Raw genomic sequence first — 24,787 nt, 5'->3', positions numbered from 1 at the left:
ACTTTTGGAGAAGCCTGTATTTACAAGAAAGTGAGTGGGAGCTCTGTAGCATTTCTGATATTATATGTGGATGACATATTGTTAATTGGAAATGATATAGAATTTCTGGATAGCATAAAGGGATACTTGAATAAGAGTTTTTCAATGAAAGACCTCGGTGAAGCTGCTTACATATTAGGCATTAAGATCTATAGAGATAGATCAAGACGCTTAATTGGACTTTCACAAACAACATACCTCGACAAAATTTTGAAGAAGTTCAAAATGGATCAAGCAAAGAAAGGATTCTTGCCTGTGTTACAAGGTGTGAAATTGAGTAAGACTCAATGCCCGACCTCTGCAGAAGATAGAGAGAATGTGAAAGATGTTCCCTATGCATCAGCAATATGATCTATCATGTATGCAATGCTGTGTACCAGACCTGATGTGTGCCTTGCTATAAGTCTAGCAGGGAGGTACCAAAGTAATCCAGGAGTGGATCACTGGACAGCGGTCAAGAACATCCTGAAATACCTGAAAAGGACTAAGGATATGCTTCTCGTATATGGAGGTGACAAAGAGCTCGTCGTAAAAGGTTACGTTGATGCAAGCTTTGACACTGATCCGGACGATTCTAAATCGCAAACTGGATACGTGTTTACATTAAACGGTGGAGCTGTCAGTTGGTGCAGTTCTAAACAAAGCGTCGTAGCGGGATCTACATGTGAAGCGGAGTACATAGCTGCTTCGGAAGCAGCAAATGAAGGAGTCTGGATGAAGGAGTTCATATCCGATCTAGGTGTCATACCTAGTGCATCGGGTCCAATGAAAATCTTTTGTGACAATACTGGTGCAATTGCCTTGGCAAAGGAATCCAGATTTCACAAGAGAACCAAGCACATCAAGAGACGCTTCAATTCCATCCGGGATCTAGTCCAGGTGGGAGACATAGAGATTTGCAAGATACATACGGATCTGAATGTTGCAGACCCGTTGACTAAGCCTCTTCCACGAGCAAAACATGATCAGCACCAAGGCTCCATGGGTGTTAGAATCATTACTGTGTAATCTAGATTATTGACTCTAGTGCAAGTGGGAGACTGAAGGAAATATGCCCTAGAGGCAATAATAAAGTTATTATTTATTTCCTTATATCATGATAAATGTTTATTATTCATGCTAGAATTGTATTAACCGGAAACATAATACATGTGTGAATACATAGACAAACAAAGTGTCACTAGTATGCCTCTACTTGACTAGCTCGTTAATCAAAGATGGTTATGTTTCCTAACCATGAACAATGAGTTGTTATTTGATTAACGAGGTCACATCATTAGTTGAATGATCTGATTGACATGACCCATTCCATTAGCTTAGCACCCGATCGTTTAGTATGTTGCTATTGCTTTCTTCATGACTTATACATGTTCCTATGACTATGAGATTATGCAACTCCCGTTTGCCGGAGGAACACTTTGGGTGCTACCAAACGTCACAACGTAACTGGGTGATTATAAAGGAGCATTACAGGTGTCTCCAAAGGTAGATGTTGGGTTGGCGTATTTCGAGATTAGGATTTGTCACTCCGATTGTCGGAGAGGTATCTCTGGGCCCTCTCGGTAATGCACATCACTTAAGCCTTGCAAGCATTGCAACTAAATGAGTTAGTTGCGGGATGATGTATTACAGAACGAGTAAAGAGACTTGCCGATAACGAGATTGAACTAGGTATTGGATACCGACGATCGAATCTCGGGCAAGTAACATACCGATGACAAAGGGAACAACGTATGTTGTTATGCGGTCTGACCGATAAAGATCTTCGTAGAATATGTAGGAGCCAATATGGGCATCCAGGTCCCGCTATTTGTTATTGACCGGAGACGTGTCTCGGTCATGTCTACATTGTTCTCGAACCCGTAGGGTCCGCACGCTTAAGGTTACGATGACAGTTATATTATGAGTTTATGCATTTTGATGTACCGAAGGTTGTTCGGAGTCCCGGATGTGATCACGGACATGACGAGGAGTCTCGAAATGGTCGAGACATAAAGATTGATATATTGGAAGCCTATGTTTGGATATCGGAAGTGTTCCGGGTGAAATCGGGATTTTACCGGAGTACCGGGAAGGTTACCGGAACCCCCCGGGAGCTAAATGGGCCATGATGGGCCTTAGTGGAAAAGAGAAGAGGCAGCCCTACATGGGCTGTGCGCCTCCCCCTTCCCCTAGTCCTATTAGGACTAGGAGAGGTGGCCGGCCCCCTCTCTCTCTTTTCCCCCTCCGCGAATCCTATTCCAACTAGGATTGGGGGGGGGGAATCCTACTCCCAGAGGGAGTAGGACTCTCCTGGCGCGCCACACCTTGGCCGGCCAGCCTCCCCCCTCTAGTCCTTTATATACTGAGGCAGAGGCACCCTAGAACACACAAGTTGATCCACGTGATCTATTCCTTAGCCGTGTGCGGTGCCCCCTGCCACCATATTCCTCGATAATACTGTAGCGGAGTTTAGGCGAAGCCCTGCTGCTGTAGTACATCAAGATCGTCACCACGCCGTCGTGCTGACGGAACTCTTCCCCGACACTTTGCTGGATCGGAGTCCGGGGATCGTCATCGAGCTGAACGTGTGCTCGAACTCGGAGGTGCCGTAGTTTCGGTGCTTGATCGGTTGGATCGTGAAGACGTACGACTACTTCCTCTACGTTGTGTCACGCTTCCGCAGTCGGTCTGCGTGGGTACGTAGACAACACTCTCCCCTCTCGTTGCTATGCATCACATGATCTTGCGTGTGCGTAGGAAAATTTGAAAATTACTACGAAACCCAACACCCCTCTCCCCTTCTCTTCCGGTGGCGCCGGAACGCTGCCGTGGCCATCATCATCATCACCGCGATCTACACCAACACCTCCGCCATCTTCACCAACATCTCCATCACCTTCCCCCCTCTATCTACAGCGGTCCACTCTCCCGCAACCCGCTGTACCCTCTACTTGAACATGGTGCTTTATGCTTCATATTATTATCCAATGATGTGTTGCCATCCTATGATGTCTGAGTAGATTTTTGTTGTCCTATCGGTGGTTGATGAATTGCTATGATTGATTTAATTTGCTTGTGGTTATGTTGCTGTCCTTTGGTGCCCATCATATGAGCGCGCGTGGATCACACCATAGGGTTAGTTGTATGTTGATAGGACTATGTATTGGAGGGCAAGAGTACAGAAGCTTCAACCTAGCATATAAATTGATTCATACGGGATTGAAGGGGGGCCAATATACCATAATGCTATGGTTGGGTTTTACCTTAGTGAACTTTAGTAGTTGCGGATGCTTGCTAATAGTTCCAATCATAAGTGCATAGAATTCCAAGTCAGGGATGACATGCTAGCAGTGGCCTCTCCCACATAATACTTGCTATCGATCTAGTAAAGTAGTCAATTGCTTAGGGGCAATTTCGCAACTCCTACCACCACTTTTCCACACTCGCTATATTTACTTTATTGTTTCTTTATCTAAACAGCCCCAACCTTTTATTTACGTGCCCTTTATTATCTTGCAAACCTATCCAAAAACACCTACAAAGTACTTCTAGTTTCATATCTGTTCTAGGTAAAGCCAACGTCAAGCGTGCGTAGAGTTGTATCGGTGGTCGATAGAACTTGAAGGAATATTTGTTCTACCTTTAGCTCCTCGTTGGGTTCGACACTCTTACTTATCAAAAGAGGCTACAATTGATCCCCTATACTTGTGGGTTATCAGTCACTCATGCATCATTGCACATCCCGGGTACACCGCCAGAGGCATTCACGTAGAGTCATATTTTGTTCTAAGTATCGAGTTGTAATTCTTGAGTTATAAGAAAATAAAGTGTGATGATCATCATTATTAGAACATTGTCCCAAGAGAGGAAAGGATGATGGAGATTATGATTGCCTCACAAGTCGGGATGAGACTCCGGACGAAAAAAAGAAAGAAAAGAGGTCAAAAAGAAAAAGAAAGAAAGAAAGAAGGCCCAAATAAAAAAATAGAGAAAAAGAGAGAACAGACAATGCTACTATCCTTTTTCCACACTCGTGCTTCAAAGTAGCACCATGATCTTCATGATAGAGAGTCTCCTATGATATCACTTTCATATACTAGTGGAAATTTTTCATTATAGAACTTGGCTTGTATATTCCAATGATGGGCTTCCTCAAAACGCCCTAGGTGTTCATGAGCAAGCGAGTTGGATGCACACTCACTTAGTTTTTTTTGTTGAGCTTTCATATACCTATAGCTCTAGTGCATCCGTTGCATGGCAATCCCTACTCACTCACATTGATATCTATTGATGGGCATCTCCATAGCCCGTTGATACGCCTAGTTGATGTGAGACTATCTTTTCCTTTTTTGCCTTCTCCACAACCACCATTCTTTTCCACATATAGTGCTATATCCATGACTCACGCTCATATATTGCGTGAAGATTGAAAAAGTTTGAGAACATCAAAAGTATGAAACAATTGCTTGGCTTGTCATCGGGGTTGTGTATGATTTAAATATTTTGTGTGGTGAAGGGAGACTTGGAGTGGCCGTCAACAAACGTGATCCAGGAGACTTGGAGTGGCCGTCAAGAAACAAGGGAGGAAGGCACGAGGCAGGGGGGCGCGCCTACCCCCCTGGGCACGCCCTCCACCCTCATGGGCCCTCTGTTGCTCCACCGACGTACTTCTTCCTCCTATATAAGTCCACGTACCCCCCAAACATCCAGGAGCACCACGAAAACCTAATCCCATCGCCACAACCTTCTGTACTCGAGAGATCCCATCTCAGGGCCTTTTTTGGAGCTCCACCGGAGGGGGCATTGATCAAGGAGGGCCTCTACATCAACTCCATGGCCTCTCCGGTGATGTGTGAGTAGTTTACTTCAGACCTATGGGTCCATAGTTATTAGCTAGATGGCTTCTTCTCTCTCTTTGGATCTCAATACAAAGTTCTCCTTGATTCTCTTGGAGATTTATTCGATGTAATCTTCTTTTGCGGTGTGTTTGTTGAGATCCGATGAATTGTGGGTTTATGATCCAAATTATCTATGAACAATATTTGATTCTCCTCTGAATTCTTTTATGTATGATTGGTTTATCTTTGCAAGTCTCTTCGAATTATCAGTTTGGTTTGGCCTACTAGATTGATCTTTCTTGCCATGGGAGAAGTGCTTAGCTTTGGGTTCAATCTTGCGGTGTTCGATCCCAGTGACAGAAAGGGAACTGATACGTATTGTATTGTTGCCATCGAGGATAAAAAGATGGGGTTTATATCATATTGCATGAGTTTATCCCTCTACATCATGTCATCTTCCTTAAAGCATTACTCTGTTCTTATGAACTTAATACTCTAGATGCATGCTGGATAGCGGTTGATGTGTGGAGTAATAGTAGTAGATGCAGGCAGGAGTTGGTCTACTTGTCTCGGATGTGATGCCTATATACATGATCATACCTAGATATTCTCATAACTATGCTCAATTCTATCAATTGCTCGACAGTAATTCGTTTACCCACCGTAATACTTATGCTCTCGAGAGAAGCCACTAGTGAAACCTATGGCCCCCGGGTCTATCTTCCATCATATTAATCTTCCAATACCTAGTTATTTCCTTTACCATTTATTTTACTTTGCATCTTTATTTCTCTTTATCATAAAAATACCAAAAATATTATCTTATCATATCTATCAGATCTCACTCTCGTAAGTGACCGAGAAGGGCTTGACAACCCCTTTATCGCGTTGGTTGCGAGGTTCTTATTTGTTTGTGTAGGTGCGTGGAACTTGAGCATGATCTCCTACTAGATTGATACCTTGGTTCTCAAAAACTGAGGGAAATACTTACGCTACTTTACTGCATCACCCTTTCCTCTTCAAGGAAAATCAACGCAGTGCTTAAGAGGTAGCAACCAGTATCAAATACTGAAGGGTTGCCATAAACACTAGTAAAGTACACATCAATAACATGTATATCAAATATACCTTTATTCACTTTGCCATCCTTCTTATCCGCCAAGTATCTAGGGCAGTTCCACTTCCACTTCCAGTGACCATTTCCTTTGCAGTAGAAGCACTCAGTTTCAGGCTTGGGTCTAGCTTTGGGCTTCTTCATGGGAGTGGCAACTTGCTTGCCATTATTCTTGAAGTTCCCTTTCTTTCCCTTGCCCTTTTACTTGAAACTAGTGGTCTTGTCAACCATCAACACTTGATGCTTTTCTTGATTTTTACCTTCGTCGATTTCAGCATCACGAAGAGCTTGGGAATCGTTTCCGTTATCCCTTGCATATTATAGTTCATCACGAAGTTCTAGTAACTTGGTGATAGTGACTAGAGAACTCTGTCAATCACTATCTTATCTGGAAGATTAACTCCCACTTGATTCAAGTGATTGTAGTACTCAGACAATCTGGGCACATGCTCACTGGTTGAGCTATTCTCCTCCATCTTGTAGGCAAAGTACTTGTCAGAGGTCTCATACCTCTTGACTCAGGCATGAGTCTAAAATACCAATTTCAGCTCTTGGAACATCTTATATGCTCCGTAGCGTTCAAAACATTTTTGACGTCCTGGTTCTAAGCCGTAAAGCATGGTGCACTAAAATATCAAGTAGTCATCACACCGAGCTTTGTCAAACGTTCATAATGTCTGTATCTACTCCTGCAATAGGTCTGTCACCTAGCGGTGCATCAAGGACATAATACTTCTGTGCAGCAATGAGGATAACCCTCAGATCATGGAGCTAGTCCGCATTATTGCTACTAACATCTTTCAACTTATTTTTCTCTAGGAACATATCAAAAATAAACGGGGAGCTACATCGCAAGCTATTGATATACAACATAGATATGCAAATACTACCAGGACTAAGTTCATGATAAATTAAAGTTCAATTAATCATATTACTTAAGAACTCCCACTTATATAGACATCCCTCTAGTCATCTCCTACGGGAAATAGTTAATTTGCCGTCAGGAGACGTCTTTGCCGTCAGATTTTCGTCGGACAGACGGCAAAGAAAGGGTTTGCCGTCATCGACAGATGGCAAAGAAAAACTGAAGGCAAAATAAACTTTGCCATCTGCAAAAAAAAAGCACAGACAGCAAAGAGCTCACTTTGCCGTCTGCAACAAAAATCACAGATGGCAAAGCATCTATGCCGTCTATGTTTGCTTTGGTAGACAGCAAAGAATCTTTTTCGTATGTGTTTTTTTCACAGACGGCAAATTAATCTGTTCACCATCTGTATTTGTTTTCACATATGGCAAAGAAGAAGCACACCACACGGATCCATCACACGGATCGATGACTTGACAGCATCTGAGACACACATCCCACCCACTTAGGACCGACGTACGAACGCCCCAACCCACCTCACGACGCACGCACCCCAAGCCCACGACCCCACCCATGACCCCATGCCCGTACCTGCCCCACCCATTCCCATCTCCTTCTCCCCAATGCCGCCTCATCTCTCCATCTGCAAGTGCAGCACGCCGCTAGCCAATGCCCTCCTCCCTCATTCTCCCTGAGAGAGCTGCCACACGCCGCCGGCCAACGCCGCCCGCCCGTCCGACACCCCCGTGCAGCGCCCGCCCATCCCCGAGCAACCATATGCCGTGGCCAGCGCCCGCGAGCCCGTACGTCCGCCGCCACGCCCAGCGCCCTTTCACGCATCCATCCGCCACCTCGCCGGCTCCGCGTGAAGCTCCACCCCTCGCGAGCTCGTCCTCACCGGCCGGCCATGCGCACTCCAGCTCCTCCGGCCGCGCACCCAAGCCCGTCCACACCCCGAGCCCCTCCACACACGCCGGTCCTACGCTCCGCCGCTAGAGCAGTCGGGCGCTCCATCGGTCGAGCACCGGCCATCCCCAACCTCCCTCGCGTGCCTCCCCGCAGCGCCGGAGCGAGTCGGCTACCGAGCGCGGCTGAGCAGGGCCATCTCGACCTCCCTCGTGTGCCTCCCTGCGGCGCCGGTGCGAGTCAGCCCCCGGGCGTGGCTGGGCCGGAGTTGCGCGGCTGAGCAGGGTCGGGCGGCGGCGCGGCGAACAGAATGGCAGAGCGGCGAGGCGTGCGTCAAACTGCAGAGCGGGGCAGGCAGAGCAATGGAGTGGAGAAGAAGGACCTGATTGTTTTTTGGTCTTACTTGTTAGGGTCCTTTGCATTAATTTCCAGGACTACTTTGTAACTTTAGTTTTTTTTGGGTCATGTATGCATTTTGGACTTCACTAACGTTGAATGAAAGGCACTACACGCGGATGGGCTTTTCCCTGTTAAAAAGAAGAAAAAAGATAGGCAGTGCACTCGCATGAGTTGACCGCATCGCTCGGGATCAACACTGTTGTGTTTTTTTTAATTTCACCAATTTCTTTGCCGTCTATGATACACGAGGCAGGCGGCAAACACGCGAATAGCAGACGGCAAACCTGTAGTCTGGCTGACGGCAAAAAACTTCATTTCTTTGCCGTCTATGGTTTACAAGGCTGACGGTGAAGAAGATTTGGCTGACGGCAAAATCTTTGCCGTCTGGCCGATGAAAAGCAGACGGCAAAGAATTCTTTGCCGACTTATCTTTGTCGTCTGACTTTGCCGTCTGCTTCCTGACGGCAAAATCTTTGCCGTCTAGATTTAGGTCTTTGCCGTCTGTAATCCACAGACGGCAAACTACCTGTTTCCTGTAGTGTCTAAATGATCACGCAATCCAAATCAACTAAACCATGTCCGATCATCACGTGAGATGGAGTAGCTTTCAATGGTGAACATCACTATGTTGATCATATCTACTATATGATTCACGCTCGACCTTTCGGTCTCCAGTGTTCCGAGGCCATATCTGCATATGCTAGGCTCGTCAAGTTTAACCCCGAGTATTCTGCGTGTGCAAAACTGGCTTGCACCTGTTGTATGTGAACGTAGAGCTTATCACACCCGATCATCACGTGGTGTCTCGGCATGACGAACTGTAGCAACGGTGCATACTCAAGGAGAACACTTATACCTTGAAATTTAGTGAGAGATTATCTTATAATGCTACCATCAAACTAAGCAAAATAAGATGCATAAAGGATAAACATCACATGCAATCAATATAAGTGATATGATATGGCCATCATCATCTTGTGCCTGTGATCTCCATCTCCAAAGCACAGTCATGATCACCATCGTCACCGGCTTGACACCTTGATCTCCATCGAAGCATCGTTGTTGTCACGCCAACTATTGCCTCCACGACTATCGCTACTGCTTAGTGATAAAGTAAAGCAATTACATGAAGATTGCATTTCATACAATAAAGCGACAACCATATGGCTCCTGCCAGTTGCCGATAACTGTGTTACAAAACATGATCATCTCATACAATAAAATTTAGCATCATGTCTTGACCATATCACATCACAACATGCCCTACAAAAACAAATTATACGTCATCTACTTTGTTGTTGCAAGTTTTACGTGGCTGCTACGGGCTGAGCAAGAACCGTTCTTACCTACGCATCAAAAAACCACAACGCGGTATAGTGATTACTTTTTGATCTTCAGAAAGAACCATGTTCATTGAATCCGATTCAACTAAAGCTGGAGAAACAGACACCCACTAGCCACCTGTGTGCGAAGCACGTTGGTAGAACCAGTCTCTCGTAAGCGTATGCGTAATGTCGATCTAGGCCGCTTCATCCAACAATGCCACTGAATTAAGAATCTGTTGGGTTTCGTAGTAATTTCAAAAAATTTCCTACGCACACGCAAGATCATGTGATGCATAGCAACGAGAGGGGAGAGTGTTGTCTACGTACCCACGCAGACCGACTGCGGAAGCGATGACACAACGTAGAGGAAGTAGTCGTACGTCTTCACGATCCAACCGATCAAGCACCGAAACTACGGCACCTCCGAGTTCGAGCACACGTTCAGCTCGATGACGATCCCCGGACTCCGATCCAGCAAAGTGTCGGGGAAGAGTTCCGTCAGCACGACGGCGTGGTGACGATCTTGATGTACTACAGCAGCAGGGCTTCGCCTAAACTCCGCTACAGTATTATCGAGGAATATGGTGGCAGGGGGCACCGCACACGGCTAAGGAATAGATCACGTGGATCAACTTGTGTGTCTAGAGGTGCCCCCTGCCTCCGTATATAAAGGAGTAGAGGGGGGAGGCTGGCCGGCCAAGGAGGAGGGCGCAGGAGAGTCCTACTCCCTCTAGGAGTAGGATTCCCCCCCCAATCCTAGTCGGAATAGGATTCGCGGAGGGGGAAAAGAGGAGGAGGGGGCCGGCCACCTCTCCTAGTCCTAATAGGACTAGGGGAAGGGGGAGGCGCACAGCCCATCTAAGGGCAGCCTCTTCTCTTTTCCACCAAGGCCCACTATGGCCCATATAGCTCCCGGGGGGTTCCGGTAACCCTCCCGGTATCGGTAAAATCCCGATTTCACCCGGAACACTTCCGATATCCAAACATAGGCTTCCAATATATCAATCTTTATGTCTCGACCATTTCGAGACTCCTCGTCATGTCCGTGATCACATCCGGGACTCCGAACAACCTTCGGTACATCAAAATGCATAAACTCATAATATAACTGTCATCGTAACCTTAAGCGTGCGGACCCTACGGGTTCGAGAACAATGTAGACATGACCGAGACACGTCTCCGGTCAATAACCAATAGCGGGACCTGGATGCCCCATATTGGCTCCTACATATTCTACGAAGATCTTTATCGGTCAGACCGCATAACAACATACGTTGTTCCCTTTGTCATCGGTATGTTACTTGCCCGAGATTCGATCGTCGGTATTCCAATACCTAGTTCAATCTCGTTACCGGCAAGTCTCTTTACTCGTTCTGTAATACATCATCCCGCAACTAACTCATTTAGTTGCAATGCTTGCAAGGCTTAAGTGATGTGCATTACCGAGAGGGCCCAGAGATACCTCTCCGACAATCGGAGTGACAAAACCTAATCTCGAAATACGCCAACCCAACATCTACCTTTGGAGACACCTGTAATGCTCCTTTATAATCACCCAGTTACGTTGTGACGTTTGGTAGCACCCAAAGTGTTCCTCCGGCAAACGGGAGTTGCATAATCTCATAGTTATAGGAACATGTATAAGTCATGAAGAAAGCAATACCAACATACTAAACGATCGGGTGCTAAGCTAATGGAATGGGTCATGTCAATCAGATCATTCAACTAATGATGTGACCTCGTTAATAAAATAACAACTCATTGTTCATGGTTAGGAAACATAACCATCTTTGATTAACGAGCTAGTCAAGTAGAGGCATACTAGTGACACTTTGTTTGTCTATGTATTCACACATGTATTATGTTTCCGGTTAATACAATTCTAGCATGAATAATAAAAATTTATCATGATTATAATGAAATAAATAATAACTTTATTATTGCCTCTAGGGCATATTTCCTTCAAGGGGGGCCCTTCGTCTTCTTCTTCCTTGACCTCCTCCCTAGATGGGAGAAGGGTTTCCCCTCCGGTCCTTGGCCTCCATGGCATGGGAGGGGTGAGAGCCCCTCCGAGATTGGATCTGTCTCTTTGTTTCTCTCTGTTTCTGTGTTCTGTTTTTCTGCCCTTTCACCGTTTCTTATATATATGGAGATACGTAACTCCGATTGGACCGAAACCTTCGTCGTGATTTTTTTTACCAAAAAATAGCTTTCTTGCGGCCGAAGAAGGGCATCAACCGCCTTACGGGTGGACCACGAGGGTCAGGGGCGCACCCAGGGGGTGGGGCGCACCCCCCTACCTCGTGCCCACCTCGGACACCGTTTCGCGTTGATCTTTCTCCGAGATTTTCCAAATATTCCAAAAATAAGCTCCGTCTGTTTTTACCCCGTTTGGATTCCGTTTGATATGGACATTCTGCGAAACATAAAACATGCAACAGACAGGAACTGGCACTGGGCACTGGATCAATATGTTAGTCGCAAAAAATAATATAGAAACTTGCCAAAAGTATATGAAAGTTGTAGAATATTGGCATGGAACAATCAAAAATTATAGATACGACGGAGACGTATCAGCATCCCCAAGCTTAATTCCTGCTCGTCCTCGAGTAGGTAAATGATAACAAAAGGATAATTTTTTATGTGGAATGCTACCTAGCATAATCTTGATCACATATCTAATCATGGCATGAATATTAAGATACGAGTGATTCAAAGCAATAGTCTATCATTTGACATAAAAACAATAATACTTCAAGCCCACTAATAAAGCAATCATGTCTATTTCAAAATAACAAGGCTAAAGAAAGTTATCCCTACAAAATCATATAGTCTGGCTATGATCCATCTTCACCACACAAAATATTCAAATCATGCACAACCCTGATGACAAGCTGAGCAATTGGTTCATACTTTTTAACACACTTCAGCATTTTCAACCCTCATGCAATACATGAGCGTGAGCCATGGATATAGCATTATAGGTGGGATAGAATGGTGGTTGTGGGGAATACAAAAAGGAGAAGATAGTCTCGCATCAACTAGGCATATCAACGGGCTATGGATATGCCCATCAATAGATATCAATGTGAGTGAGTAGGGATTGCCATGCAACAGATGCACTAGAGCTATAAGTGTATGAAAGCTCCAACTAAAACTAAGTGGGTGTGCATCCAACTTTCTTGCTCATGAAGACCTCGGGCATTTGAGGAAGCCCATCATCGGAATATACAAGCCAAGTTCTATAATGAAAATCCCACTAGTATATGAAAGTGATAACTCAAGAGACTCTCTATATGAAGAACATGGTGCTACTCTAAAGCACAAGTGTGGTAAAAGGATAGTAACATTGCCCCTTCTCTTTTTTTCTCTCATTTTTTTATTTTCTTTTTTTGGCTTTCTCTTTTTTGGCCTTTCTCTTATTTATTTATTTATTTATTTTTCGTCTAGAGTCTCAACCCGACTTGTGGGGGAATCATAGTCTCCATCATCCTTTCCTCACTGGGGCAATGCTCTAATAATGATGATCATCACACTTTTATTTACTTACAACTCGATACTAGAACGAAGATATGACTCTATATGAATGCCTCCAGCGGTGTACCGGGATGTGCAATGATCTAGCGTAGCAATGACATCAAAAAACGAACAAGCCATGAAAACATCATGCTAGCTACCTTACGATCATGCAAAGCAATATGACAATGAATGCTCAAGTCATGTATATGATGATGGAAGTTGCATGGTAATATATCTCGGAATGGCTATGGAAATGCCATAATAGGTAGGTATGGTGGCTATTTTGAGGAAGGTATATGGTGGGTTTATGGTACCGGCGAAAGTTGCGCGGTACCAGAGAGGCTAGCAATGGTGGAAGGGTGAGAGTGCGTATAATCCATGGACTCAACATTAGTCATAAAGAACTCACATACTTATTGCAAAAGTTAATTAGCCCTCGAAGCAAAGTACTACTACGCATGCCCCTAGGGGGATAGATTGGTAGGAAAAGACCATCGCTCGTCCCTGACTGCCACTCATAAGGAAGACAATCAATAAATACCTCATGCTCCGACTTCGTTACATAACGGTTCACCATGTGTGCATGCTACGGGAATCACAAACCTCAACACAAGTATTTCTACTAATCCACAACTACCCACTAGCATGACTCTAATATCACCATCTTTATATCGCAAAACTACTGCAAGGAATCAAACATATCATATTCAATGATCTACAAGTTTTATGTAGGATTTTATGACTAACCATGTGAATGACCAATTCCTCTCATCTCTCTAAATAGATATAAGTGAAGCAAGAGAGTTTAATTATTTCTACAAAAGATATGCCCACGCTCTAACAAATATAAGTGAAGCAAAAGAGCATTCTACAAATGGCGGTTTTCTATGTAAAGAGAAATAGGCAATCCAATCTTCAAATGATATAAGTGAAGCACATGAAGCATTCTATAAAGCCATACTCAAAAGATATAAGTGAAGTGTATAGAGCATTCTATAAATCAATCAAGGACTATCTCATACCATCATGGTGCATAAAAGAAAAATGAAAACTAAATGCAAAAGACGCTCCAAGATTGCACATATCGCACGAACGAAACGAATCCGAAAACATCCGATACTTGTTGAAGAAAGAGGGGATGCCTTCCGGGGCATCCCCAAGCTTAGACGCTTGAGTCTCCTTGACTATTTACTTGGGGTGCCTCGGGCATCCCCAAGCTTGAGCTCTTGCCTCTCTTCCTTCTTCTCACATCGAGACCTTCTCGATCATCGAACACTTCATCCACACAAAACTTCAACAGAAAACTCGGTAAGATCCGTTAGTATAATAAAGAAAATCACTACTCTAAGTACTGTTGCAAACCAATTCATATTTTGTTTTTGCATTGTGTCTACTGTAATATAACTTTTCCATGGCTTAATCCACTGATATAAATCATTAGTTTCATCAAAACAAGCAAACTATGCATCAAAAATAGAATCTGTCTAAAACAGAACAGTCTGTAACAATCTGAACATTCACCATACTTCTGATACTTGAAAAATTCTACCAAAATTAGAGGAAAAATGTATATAAAGATAGTGAAAAAAGAATCTGAACCATTTGACGTTCCAGCTAAAAATGTAAAATCGCGCACTACAGCCAAAGTTTTTGTCCTGCACCGTACAAACCATCAAGCAAATGTAAACATCCTAAAGGCAAACCTTGGCACATTATTTTTATAATACAATGGAATTGTACAAGGGGATAATTATTTTTGTTGAAAAGTTTCTGTAATCAAGATTCACAAAGTTGGCGTGAGCATGGACAAAGTTCAAGGAGCTCTCCCACTTCCACAATGCTTGTCTTTCTCACTTTCACTTTCCTTTTTTGAAAAAGTTTTGGGTTCCCCTATTTATTTTTGTTGTTTTTAAACTATATGAAAGCACTCAACAGAAATAAATGACTCTCTAAAACTTCCGGGTTGTCTCCCTGGCAGCGCTTTCTTTAAAGCCATTAAGCTAGGCATATAGTGCTCAAGTAATGAATCCACCCGGATCCCAAGGTATATCAAAGCCAATTTTAATTAACAATGATTTGTAATTTAGTAGTGATCACAAAGAAACATATATCACGCAACAACAAAGTCTAACTCTCTTCCTATGCATCGGCATGTCATAAAAGAACAATTCATGCACACATAGTAAAGGCCAATGCATAGTGTAAACAGTTTCTTGCAATTTTATCGTATTGGAAACATAGAGAGGTGGAGATATAGTTCCTCTCTCATAATAATTGCATGTAGGAGCAGCAAGCACATGCACATTATATTCATCAAAATCATCATGTGTAATAGTAAAACGCAACCCATCAATATAATGCTTAATAAGTGAAAACTTCTCCGATATAGTGTAGTTGGGAGAATTCAAAAAGATAATAGGAATATCATGCGTGGGTGCAATAGCAACAATTTGATGTTGAACATAAGGAATTATAGCAAGTTCATCTCCATAAGCATAATTCATATTGGCATCTTGGCCACAAGCATCATCAAAAAGGGATATTTCAAAAGAATCAACGGGATCATAGCAATTATCATAGCATTCTTCCTTCGGTAAGCATGAAGGGGAATTAAACAATGTATGAGTTGAAGAGTTACTCTCATTAGAAGGTGGGCACGGGTGATCAATCCGCTCTTCCTCCTTTTGTTCTTCGCTCTCCTCCTCATCTTTTTCATCCAATGAGCTCACAGTTTCATCAACTTCTTCTTCCATAGATTCCTGCAAAATATTAGTCTCTTCTTGGATAGCGGAGACTTTCTCAATAAGCGCATTAATATAGGAATTATATTCATAATTATCATAGCAATATTTTAGGATAGCTAAATTTTCAGGCCTATAAACACCATCATCAAAAGCTTCATACTTTTCAAACAAAGATTCAATTTCATAAGCACCCTTAAAAGCAACAAATTCTTCTATTTGTTCCACATCATAGTAATCATATATACCATTAGCATAAGAAGCTAAGGTTTCATTATCATTAAATTTGCACGAAAAGGGAAGGTGTGGAGCGTTCATCCTAGAGCAACAAGTATAATCATAACTCAAGCATACTTGCCGAGCATACCGCTTCAATATATAAATTTGATCCCATAATAGTTTCCCTTTTTCTGTCAAGTGATAATCCCTAAAGTATTCACGTTGATCCAACATTATTCCCATTACCAAATTGAATGGGGTTTTCTCTGGATTATCAAAGTAGTACATAATTTCTGTCACATAACGAGCATCGAGGGTTTTAGGAGATTCCTCATCTCCATGAGTAGCAAGTACACCTAATTTTTTTTGGTATTTCGTGTTCCATATCCATAACTAAAGATAAAGAAAAACTAAGAACGGCAAATAAAAATTACTTAGTGATAAAGCAAACAAGCACACACGAGAATATTCACCCCACGCTATTGCTCCCCGGCAACGGCGCCAGAAAAAGGTCTTGATAACCCACAAGTATAGGGGATCAATTGTAGCCTCTTTCGATAAGTAAGAGTGTCGAACCCAACGAGGAGCTAAAGGTAGAACAAATATTCCCTCAAGTTCTATCGACCACCGATACAACTCTATGCACGCCTGATGTTCGCTTTACCTAGAACAAGTATGAAACTAGAAGTACTTTGTAGGTGTTGTGGGGTAGGTTTGCAAGATAATAAAGATTACGTAAATAAAAAGTAGGGGTCGTTTAAGTAAAGAAACAATAAAGTAAATATAGCGAGTGTGGAAAAGTGGTGGTAGGAGTTGCGAAATTGTCCCTAAGCAATTGACTACTTTACTAGACCGATGGCAAGTATTATGTGGAAGAGGCCACTGCTAGCATGTCATCCCTGACTTGGAATTCTATGCACTTATGATTGGAACTATTAGTAAGCGTCCGCAACTACTAATGTTCATTAAGGTAAAACCCAACCATAGCATTAAGATATATTGGTCCCCCTTCAATCATGTATGCATCAATTTCTATGCTAGGTTGAAGCTTCTGTCACTCTTGCCCTCCAATACATAGTCCTATCAACATACAACTAACCCTATGGTGTGATCCACGCGCGCGCTCATATGATGGGCACCAAAGGACAACAACATAACCACAAGCAAATTAAATCAATCAAAGCAATTCATCAACCACCGATAGGACAACGAAAATCTACTCAGACATCATAGGATGGCAACACATCATTGGATAATAATATGAAGCATAAAGCACCATGTTCAAGTAGAGGGTACAACGGGTTGCAGGAGAGTGGACCATTGTAGATAGAGGGGGGAGGTGATGGAGATGTTGGTGAAGATGGCGGAGGTGTTGGTGTAGATCGCGGTGATGATGATGATGGCCACGGCAGCGTTCCGGTGCCACCGGAAGAGAAGGGGAGAGGGGGGCCCTTCGTCTTCTTCTTCCTTGACCTCCTCCCTAGATGGGAGAAGGGCTTCCCCTCTGGTCCTTGGCCTCCATGGCATGGGAGGGGCGAGAGCCCCTTCGGGATTGGATCTGTCTCTTTGTCTCTCTCTATTTCTGCGTTCTGTTTTTCTGCCCTTTCACCGTTTCGTATATATATATGGAGATCCGTAACTCCGATTGGACCAAAACCTTCGCCGTGATTTTTTTACCAAAAATTATCTTTCTTGCGGCTGAAGAAGGGCATCAACCACCTTACGGGTGGACCACGAGGGTCAGGGGCGCGCCGAGGGGGTGGGGCGCGCCCCCCTACCTCGTGCCCACCTCGGACACCGTTTCGCGTTGATCTTTCTCCCAGATTTTCCAAATATTCCAAAAATAAGCTCCGCCCATTTTTATCCCGTTTGGATTCCGTTTGATATGGATATTCTGCGAAACGTAAAACATGCAACAGACAGGAACTGGCACTGGGCACTGGATTAATATGTTAGTCCCAAAAAATAATATAAAAAGTTGCCAAAAGTATATGAAAGTTGTAGAATATTGGCATGGAACAATAAAAAATTATAGATACGACGGAGACGTATCAGTGACATGTATGAAAGAATTATGAACGGTGGCTTTTCCACAAATACGATGTCAACTACATGATCATGCAAGCAATATGACAATGATGAAGCATGTCATAATAACGGAATGGTGGAAAGTAGCATGGCAATATATCTCGGAATGGCTATGGAGATGCCATAATAGGTAGGTATGGTGGCTGTTTTGAGGAAGGTATATGGTGGGTTTATGGTACCGGCGAAAGTTGCGCGATACTAGAGAGGCTAGCAATGGTGGAAGAGTGAGTGTGCATATAATCCATGGACTCGACATTAGTCATAAAGAACTCACATACTTATTGCAAAAATCTATTAGTTATCGAAACAAAGTATTACGCACATGCTCCTAGGGGGATAGATTGGTAGGAAAAGACCATCGCTCGTCCCCGACCACCACTCATAAGGAAGACAATCAATAAATAAATCATGCTTCGACTTCATCACATAACGGTTCACCATACGTGCATGCTACGGGAATCACACACTTCAACACAAGTATTTTCTCAAATTCACAATTACTCAACTAGCATGACTCTAATATCACCGTCTCCATATCTCAAAACAATTATCAAGTATCAAACTTCTCATAGTATTCAATGCACTTATATGAAAGTTTTTATTATTGCCATATTGTTCTAAAGGATTCTCAAAATAATATAAGTGAAGCATGAGAGAACAATAGTTTCTATAAAACAAATCCACCACCGTGCTCTAAAAGATATAAGTGAAGCACTAGAGCAAAAACTATATAACTCAAAAGATATAAGTGAAGCACATAGAGTATTCTAATAAATTTCAAATCATGTGAGTCTCTCTCAAAAGGTGTGTACAGCAAGGATGATTGTGGTAAACTAAAAAGCAAATACTCAAATCATACAAGATGCTCCAAGCAAAATACATATCATCTGGTGAATAAAAATATAGCTCCAAATAAAGTTACCGATAGACGAAGACGAAAGAGGGGATGCCTTCCCAGGCATCCCCAAGCTTAGGCTTTTTGTTGTCCTTGAATTTATCTTGGGGTGCCATGGTCATCCCCAATCTTAGGCTCTTGCCACTCCTGTTTCCATAATCCATCAAATCTTTACTCAAAACTTGAAAACTTCACAACACAAAACTCAAAATAGAAAATCTCGTGAGCTCCGTTAGCGAAAGAAAACAAAAAACCACTTCAAGGTACTGTAATGAAATCATTATTTATTTATATTGGTGTTAAACCTACTGTATTCCAACTTCTGTATGGTTTATAAACTCTTTTACTAGCCATAGATTCATCAAAATAAGCAAACAACACAAGAAAAACAGAATCTGTCAAAAACAGAACAATCTGTAGTAATCTGTAGCTAACGCAAGTTCTGGCACCCCAAAAATTCTAAAATAAATTGCTGGACGTGAGGAATTTATCTATTAATCATCTGCAAAATAATTAACTAAATATCACCTTCCAAATAAAAATGGCAGCAATTCTCGTGAGTGCTAAAGTTTCTGTTTTCTACAGCAAGATTAAAAAGAGTTTCCCCAAGTCTTCCCAACGGTTCTACTTGGCACAAACACTAATTAAACACAAAAAACACAAACAAAACAGAGGCTAGGTAAATTATTTATTACTAAAACAGGATCAAAAATCAAGGAATAAAAATAAAATTGGGTTGCCTCCCAACAAGCGCTATCGTTTAACGCCCCTAGCTAGGCATAAAAGCGAAGATAGATCTAGGTATTGCCATCTTTGGTAGGCAATCCATAAGTGGCTCTCATAATAGATTCATATGATAATTTAATTTTCTTTCTATGGAAGTGTTCCATGCCTTTCCTTAACGGAAATTGGAATCTAATATTCCCTTCCTTTATACCAATAATTGCACCAATCGTTCTAAGGAAAGGTCTACCAAGAATAATCGGACATGAAGGATTGCAGTCTATATCAAGAACAATGAAATCTACGGGCACATAGTTCCTATTTGCAACAATAAGAACATCATTAATGCTTACCATAGGTTTCTTAATAGTGGAATCCGCAAGGTGTAAATTGAAGGAGCAATCATCAAAATCACGGAATCCTAGCAAATCACACAAGGTTTTTGGAATCATGGAAACACTAGCACCCAAATCACACATATCATGACACTCATGATCTTTAATTTTAATTTTTATTGTAGGTTCCCACTCATCATAAAGTTTTCTAGGGATAGAAACTTCCAACTCAAGTTTTTCTTCATAAGGTTGCATCAAAGCATCAACGATATGTTTAGTAAAAGCTTTATTACTATAAGCATGGGGAGAATTTAGCAAGGATTGCAACAAGGAAATACAATCTATCAAAGAGCAATTATCATAATTAAATTCCTTTAAATCCAAAATAGTGGGTTCATTGATAGTTAAAGTTTTGACTTCTTCAATCCCACTTTTAACAATTTTAGCATCAAGATCTAAAGACTCCGAATTTTTGGAACGTCTTCTAGGTAAAGGTGGCTCATCTTCAGCCCCATCATTATCAAGATTCATATTGTAAAACAAAGATTTAATAGGAGACACATCAATAACTTTTAGATCTCCATCTTTATTTTCATGAAAATTAGAAGAACACGCTTTTATAAAGCAATCTTTCTTAGCACGCATCATACCGGTTCTTTCTTTGCACTCATCAATGGAAATTCTCATGGCTTTGAGAGACTCATTGATATCATGCTTAGGTGGAATAGATCTAAGTTTCAAAGAAACAACATCAAGAGAAATTCTATCAACGTTCCTAGCCAACTCATTAATCTTAAGCCATTTTTATTCAATCAAAGCATTGAAACTATTTTGCGAAGTAATAAATTCTTTAATATTAGATTAAAAATCAGATGGTACCTTATTATAATTTCCATAAGAATTGTTGTAGGAATTACCATAATTATTAGAGGAATTACTAGGAAACGACATAGGGTTAAAATTACCTCTATACGCGTTATTACCAAAATTGTTCCTACCAACAAAATTCACATCCATAGATTCATTATTATTCTCAATCAAGGTAGACAAATGCATATCATTAGGATCAGTAGGAGCACTCTTATTAGCAAACAATTTCATATGTTCATCCATCTTTCCACTCAAAACATTGATCTCTTCAATTGCATGCACTTTTTTATTAGTAGATCTTTCGGTGTGCCATTGAGAATAATTGATCATAATATTATTTAGGAGTTTGGTAGCTTCTCCTAAAGTGATTTCCATAAAAGTTCCTCCCGCGGACGAATCTAAAAGATTTCTAGAAGCAAAATTTAATCCGGCATAAAAGTTTTGTATAATCATCCAAAGATTCAAACCATGTGTAGGGCAATTACGTATCATTAATTTCATCCTCTCCCAAGATTGTGTAACATGTTAATGATCAAGTTGGTTAAAATTCATAATATCGTTTCTAAGAGAGATGGTCTTAGTGGGAGGAAAATACTTAGAGATAAAAGCATCTTTGCACTTATTCCATGAATCAATACTATTTTTAGGCAAAGACGAAAACCAAGCTTTAGCACGATCTCTAAGCGAAAAGGGAAATAGCTTCAATTTAACAATATCTTTATACACATCTTTCTTCTTTTGCATATCGCACGAATCAACAAAGTTGTTTAGATGAGTAGCGGCATCTTCACTAGGAAGGCCGGAAAATGGATCTTTCATGACAAGATTAAACAAAGCAGCATTAATTTCACAAGATTCAACATCGGTAAGAGGAACAATTGGAGTGCTAATAAAATCATTGTTGTTGGTATTGGTAAAGTCACACAATTTAGTGTTATCTTGAGCCATCTTGACGGGAAAGCAATCCAACACACAAGCAAACAAGAAACGGGCAAAAAAGGCAAATAGGGAAAGAGAAGGAGGACAGAGAGAGAGGGCGAATAAAACGGCAAGGGTGAAGTGGGGGGGGGGGAGGAAAACGAGAGGCAAATGGAAAATAATATAATGTGAGGGAAAAGAGTTTGTGATGGGTACTTGGTATGTTGATAACCCACAAGTATAGGGGATCGCAACAGTTTTCGAGGGTAAAGTATTCAACCCAAATTTATTGATTCGACACAAGGGGAGCCAAAGAATACTCTCAAGTATTAGCAGCTGAGTTGTCAATTCAACCACACCTGGAAACTTAGTATCTGCAGCAAAGTATTTAGTAGCAAAGTAATATGATAGTAGTGGTAACGGTAACAAAAGGTAACAGTAGTAGAAGTAATGTTTTTGGTATTTTGTAGTGATGATAGCAATAGCAACGGGAAAGTAAATAAGCGAAGAACAATATATGCAAAGCTCGTAGGCAATGGATCGGTGATAGAGAATTATGCTAGATGCGGTTCATCATGTAACAGTCATAACCTAGGGTGACACAGAAGTAGCTCCAGGTCATTGATATAATGTAGGCATGTATTCCGAACATAGTCATACGTGCTTATGGAAAAGAACTTGCATGACATCTTTTGTCCTACCCTCCCGTGGCAGCGGGGTCCTTACGGGAACTAAGGGATATTAAGGCCTCCTTTTAATAGAGAACCGAAACAAAGCATTAACACATAGTGAATACATGAACTCCTCAAACTACGGTCATCACCGGTAAGTATCCTGATTATTGTCACTTCGGGGTTAACAGATCATACCACATAATAGGTGACTATAGACTTGCAAGATAGGATCAAGAACACTCATATATTGATGAAAACATAATAGGTTCAGATCTGAAATCATGGCACTCGGGCCCTAGTGACAAGCATTAAGCATAGCAAAGTCATAGCAACATCAATCTCAGAACATAGTGGATACTAGGGATCAAACCCTAACAAAACTAACTCGATTACATGATAGAAATCATCCAACCCATCACCGTCCAACAAGCCTACGATGGAATTACTCACGCACGGCGGTGAGCATCATGAAATTGGTGATGGAGGATGGTTGACGATGACGATGGCGACGGATTCCCCTCTCTGGAGCCCCGAACGGACTCAAGATCAGCCCTCCCGAGAGGTTTTAGGGCTTGGCGGCGGCTCTGTATTGTAAAACGCGATGATTTCTTCTCCTTGATTTTTTTCTCCCCGAAACTCAATATATGGAGGTGGAGTTGGAGTCGGAGAGGCAACAGGGGGCCCACGAGGTAGGGGGTGCGCCTTAGGGGGGTAGGCACGCCCCCACCCTCGTGGCAAGACGGTGGCCCCCCTGGCCTTCATCTTTGGCAGGTATTTTTCTTATTTTCTGAAAAGTGGCTCCGTGAAGTTTCAGGTCATTCCGAGAACGTTTGCTCCTGCACATAAATAACACCATGGTAATTCTGCTAAAAACAGCGTCAGTCCGGGTTAGTTCCATTCAAATCATGCAAGTTAGAGTCCAAAACAAGGGCAAAAGTGTTTGGAAAAGTAGATACGTTGGAGACGTATCAACTCCCCCAAGCTTAAACCTTTGCTTGTCCTCAAGCAATTCAGTTGATAAACTGAAAGTGATAAAGAAAAACTTTTACAAACTCTGTTTGCTCTTGTTGTTGTAAATATATAAAGCCAACATTCAAGTTTTCAGCAAAGATTATAACTAACCACATTCACAATAACGCATAGGTCTCAAGTTTACTCATATCAATAGCATAATCAACTAGCGAGCCATAATAATAAATCTCGGATGACAACTCTTTCTCAAAACAATCATAATATGATATAACAAGGTGGTATCTCGCTAGCCCTTTCTAAGACCGCAAAACATAAATGCAGAGCACCTTTAAAGACCAAGGACTGACTAGACATTGTAATTCATGGTAAAAGAGATCCAGTCAAGTCATACTCAATGTAAACTAACAATAATGAATGCAAATGATAGCGGTGCTCTCCAACTGGTGCCTTTTAGTAAGAGGGTGATGACTCAGCATAAAAGTAAATAGATAGGCCCTTCGCAGAGGGAAGCAGGGATTTGTAGAGGTGCCAGAGCTCGGTTTTGAAATAGAGGTGAATAATTTTTTGAGTGGTATACTTTCATTGTCAACATAACAACCAAGAGATGACGATATCATCCATGCTACACACATTATAGGCGGTTCCCAAACAGAATGGTAAAGTTTATACTCCCCCTTCCACCAACAAGCATCAATCCATGGCTTGCTCGAAACAACGAGTGCCTCCAACTAACAAGAGTCCCAGGGGGAGTTTTGTTTACAATTATTTTTATTTAGTTTGCATATAGCATGGGACTGGGCATCCCGGTGACCAGCCATTTATCTCGTGAGTGAGGAGCGGAGTCCACTCCTCTTGAGAATATCTCGCCTAACATGGAAGATACAGACAACCCTAGTTAATATATGAGCTATTCGAGCCTACAAAACAGGATATTTATTTGAAGGTTTAGAGTTTGGCACATACAAATTTACTTGGAACGGCAGGTAGATATCATATATAGGTAGGTATAGTGGACTCATGTGGAATAACTTTGGGGTTTAGGGAATTTGGATGCACAAGCAGTATTCCCGCTTAGTACAGGTGAAGGCTAGCAAAAGACTGGGAAGCGACCAGCTAGAGAGCGACAACAGTCATGAACATGCATTAAAATTAATCAACACTGAATGCAAGCATGAGTAGGATATAATCCACCATGAACATAAATATCGTGAAGGCTATGTTGATTTTATTTCAACTACATGCGTGAACATGTGCCAAGTCAAGTCACATAAATCATTCAGAGGAGGATACCACCCTATCATACCACATCATAACCATTTTAATAGCATGTTGGCACGCAAGGTAAACCATTATAACTCATAGCTA

This window comes from Triticum urartu, chromosome 3 (assembly GCF_003073215.2).
Source record: "Triticum urartu cultivar G1812 chromosome 3, Tu2.1, whole genome shotgun sequence".
NCBI classification, from domain to species: domain Eukaryota; kingdom Viridiplantae; phylum Streptophyta; class Magnoliopsida; order Poales; family Poaceae; genus Triticum; species Triticum urartu.
The sequence above is the reverse complement of the archived record's forward strand: the minus strand, read 5'-3'. Positions refer to the sequence as shown.